Source organism: Lolium rigidum, chromosome 6 (assembly GCF_022539505.1).
Source record: "Lolium rigidum isolate FL_2022 chromosome 6, APGP_CSIRO_Lrig_0.1, whole genome shotgun sequence".
NCBI classification, from domain to species: domain Eukaryota; kingdom Viridiplantae; phylum Streptophyta; class Magnoliopsida; order Poales; family Poaceae; genus Lolium; species Lolium rigidum.
In genome coordinates this window covers 273,603,434-273,607,674 of record NC_061513.1, presented here as the reverse complement: position 1 = coordinate 273,607,674, position 4,241 = coordinate 273,603,434, and the positions used below count along the sequence as shown (strand labels likewise).

Here is a 4,241-nt window from a genome sequence, read left to right as displayed (position 1 = left end):
CTTGCTGCTGTTCTACAAACCTCTGCTCTTGGGGGCCCAACACTGTCTACAGGAAAGGAGGGGGAACGTAGACATCAGAAGGAAACCCCCAACCTCGACCATTTGACATATTTCAAACAAATTCAACATAAAAATTAACAAGTTCGGCAAACAAGTGTACGAAAATTGCTGAAACAAATTCGGCGATAATCAGTACAATGTTTAACAAGTGCTGAAACAAATGAAGCACACAATTTCACAATTTTTCAAACAAATTAAGACAGACTAGTTGGCGTCGGTGTTGGCGTTGCCTCGGAGCCTCCATATGTGCTCCACCAGATCATCTTGCAGCAGCTGATGCATTGTAGAGTCTCGAATCTCCTGGCGCATAGCAAAGAAGGCGGCCCATGATGGAGGCACCTGGTGATTAGGGCTGTGCAAGAGGACCCTCTCTCTCATATGGTGCTTCTTGCTCAGCCAGAGGAACCGGATGCTTTCGCTCATCTTCAATAATCATATTGTGTAGGCACACACAGCAGTTCATCACCTCCCACATCTGATCTTTGGACCAAGTCATAGCGGGGAACCGGACGACAGCAAATCTCTGCTGGAGGACACCAAATGCTCGCTCGACGTCTTTTCGGCAAGCTTCTTGTTTCTTGACAAACTCGCAAAGTTTGGGGGTGCCAGGGTTGGAGATAGTCTTCACAAATGTTGCCCACTTTGGATAGATACCGTCTGCAAGGTAGTATCCTTTGTTGTAGTGCCGACCATTGATCACATAGTCCACCGGAGGAGCATGACCCTCAACAAGTTTGGAAAATACCGGGGAGCAGTTTAGGACGTTGATGTCATTGTTGGATCCAGGCATACCAAAGAAAGAGTGCCAAATCCAAAGATCATGGGTAGCCATTGCTTCAAGTATCACAGTGCAGCCTTTTTTGTGACCCTTGTACATTCCCTGCCACGCAAACGGACAGTTCTTCCATTGCCAATGCATGCGATCAATGCTTCCAAGCATCCCTGGAAAACCCCTAGCTTCATTTGTTGCAAGGATCCTCCGAGTGTCTTCGACAGTGGGTGATCTCAAGAAATAGTCCCCGAACAACGCTATGACGGCCCTGCAGAACCGGTAGAAACAATCAAGGGCGATGGACTCCGCCATCCGAAGATAGTCATCTGCAGTATCACCGGGAGCTCCATACGCCGGCATCCTCATAGCCACCGTGCACTTCGCGGTGACGAAAATCCAACCAAACCAGTGCAATCCGCCTTGCATCTGAAGTAGGGATCAATGTGGCGGATGGCATACACAATTTGCAGAAATATCTTTCTGCTCATCCTGAAACGACGCCGGAAAACACTCTCACGGTGCAATGGATTGTCGGCGAAGTAGTCGGCGTACAACATGCAGTAGCCCTCCATTCGCTGTCTCGGCTTGCACTTCCGGCGACCTCGTGCCGACCCACCACGTCGACCGGTTGCCGGTCCGGCGTACATGCTTGCCAAGCAACCAAGGATCATCATGTGCTCGTCGTCTTGGGCGGCTGCTGCCATCTCTTCTTGCATAAGCTCGACGAACATCTGCTCCTCCTCTTCGTCCGAGTCCATGGCCGGCGAGGCAAATGGACGAACACCCGACGGGCGTGGTCGAGGCAACCCGAACCGCGAGCGACGAGGAGCAAGCAGGCCGGAAAACAGGCCGGCGGAAGAGCAGCCAGATAGGCTGTCGTCCAAAGACGGCGGAATATAGGCAGGTGGGGAAGGAGGGGCGGCGGAATCTGGGCAAAAGCCGGCGGGGTGGTGCCGGCGGCGAGAGAGATACGAGGGGTGGGGGAGATTTTGAGCGACGTGGCGGTGGGGTTCGTGCGTCGAGTCACCGATAGATCGGGCCCTTCCCCGCTTTTCACTCGTCCGGAGTCCCCGAGCGCTCCCCGGGGGGCCGGGGGTGGCTTGGGCTCGTCGGATGGATGAAGGGCCAAATCCGGACGAAAACGAGGAACCGGGGGCGCGACTGGGCCGAATTACGCCGTCCGGATGGACAAAAGGCTCGCCGGGGCCCTCGACGGGGGCACGAGTGGAGATGCTCTTACCCCAAGATTTACGCACTGGAGCAGTGCACACCGGACTTGACCGCCCAAGAATGCAGGACTTGCCTCAGGAACTTCAGCTCCTTCATACCGAAGTATTTTGTTGGAAAGCCGGGCGTTAGAGCATCTCCAGTCGCGTCCCTCAAAAAACGTCCGGCACAAATGATTTGGGGCACGTTTAGGACCGCGCCGGACAAAAAGAGATCAAAAATCTGTACAGAAAAGAGACCCTTTCCAGCCGCGTCCCTCAAACAGCGTCCGGATGCATGCATTTTAATAAAAGGGACCACCCCATGTGGGAAAAGTAGGTGAGAGAAAGTGTGGGGAAAGAGAATGGCATGTGGGGACCAGGGGCTGCATGCATATGGGCTCTCATTTTGTGTCCGGCGTCCCCGGTAGAGCCTCTATACATAGAGTCTCTACCGGGGACGAAATGAGGCGCTATTTAGCTTTGGGGGACGCGACTGGGACGCGATTTTCTCCATTTCTTGTCCACCGTCCCCCAAACGCCGTTTGGGGGACGCGACTGGAGATGCTCTTAGAGTATTTGCCGTGCGGTGCAACTTCCGGTACGAGACGTACTCTTTCTTCAACGGCCGGCCGCTTGTGCAACTGCAGAGCCCGTTTGCACCACCGCCTTGGCGCCCGCGCCGCAGGCGGTCCGAGGTGAGTTGGACACTTCATTTGTTCAAAGGAGGACATTCATTTTTTTCTCAAGGACATTCAGTTTGTACGATACTTAATGAGCAATTTATATATATACCTCAAATAAAAGTAAGCTAGGCTGGGATCATGATCTGTTATGATATTTTTCCAATGGGAGTTGAGTCTTTATTTTTCCAATTGGAAATGGAAATGTGTGTTCTTTCAGTTGGAAAAGAGTGTTTAGATCTGTCCTTACTTGTCTTTCTTGTGTTGATACTTTTAAGGTTTTGATTCATCTGCAGATAGGAGAGATAAGAGAACTGGACCTCTAGTAGCCATTGTAGTGCCTAGTGTGGCAGCAGTACTGTGCACCTTAGTAGTAACATGTCTTTATTTCTCGAGGCTGCGGAAGAGACAGCCAGTAAAATTATTACGACCAGGTAAATACTCTGTATTCACTTCAACTCATCGAAATTCCGTACCATAATTGATACAGCACTCGACCGATCACATGTAGGGAAAACAGGGTGTGCTTTATTCCCAGAAAAAAAACAGGGTGTGCTTTAACTGAATATGAACTCTGTCTGCTCAATTCTAATTATTATACTGTAACCTTAAGGAGAATAATTACTACCAACTTGTGCATGAAAAAAAGCTACCAGGATCTAGATAGTCAAATAATTTCCTCAAACTCAAGCTTATTTCATTGGTCATTTATACTTATGTTAGGGAGCCTTTTGTTCCACTTTAATTTGTTACCATGTGTTTCTTATTCTGATTGTTTCATCTCTTGTTATCGTAACTTATTCTGGACTAAAGTCTTTAACCGGTATTTTTGCCTGCTTCATTGTTTACTTGTCTCTTCCAACAGATTCAACTAGTTCAGATGACATTCCTAGTATAGATTCTCTCCTCATTGATCTCTCGACACTACAAGTTGCTACAGATTACTTCGGTGAACACAAAAGGCTTGGTGAAGGAGGATTTGGCGTTGTTTACAAGGTACCCATCTGCCAAACATATGTATCTCTATGGTTTCTACATTTTCCAATTAGTAAATTCATTTACTTGTGCCTAGGGAGATTTACCAGATGGTCAAGAAATAGCGGTGAAGAGGCTCTCCCAGACTAATTAGCGTTAAACTACCAAATCCTCGAGGGTAGAGCCAAGTCTAGCATTGACGCTAAATTATGTGGTGGGCGCTTGACCCTAATTTCCTTTACGGCAGTCAGCGGGCGCCGGCTGCAAAAGACAATTTAGTATGGATAGAGGAAGTATAGGGGAAAATTTTGACAGAGGCTGAGCTATAGATAACCCTTTATTTTTCAGCACCTAGAATTCGTATTTTAAAGTTTTAGAAAGTTAAAAAAATTCTAGAAGCAGCTATTGATCTACACACAACGTGTAAAATTCCAGGACAAACTAGTTTGTATTCTAAGACACACAAAATTGACAAAATCTGATAAGTTTTATAGTGAACAATGCACATCTCAACACTATATAACTTGTGAAATTTGGCATAGAATA

General features: G+C 48.1%; 1 long non-coding RNA gene across 1 annotated transcript; it reads left to right on the top strand.

Annotated features, from left to right (window-relative positions):
- Window positions 1–3,074: 3,074 nt before the first annotated feature.
- On the top strand, window positions 3,075–3,838 carry LOC124660435. Its single transcript, XR_006989891.1, has 3 exons — window positions 3,075–3,154; window positions 3,586–3,716; window positions 3,793–3,838. It is a non-coding gene; the product is annotated as an uncharacterized LOC124660435 (long non-coding RNA).
- The last annotated feature ends 403 nt before the right edge of the window (window positions 3,839–4,241 follow it).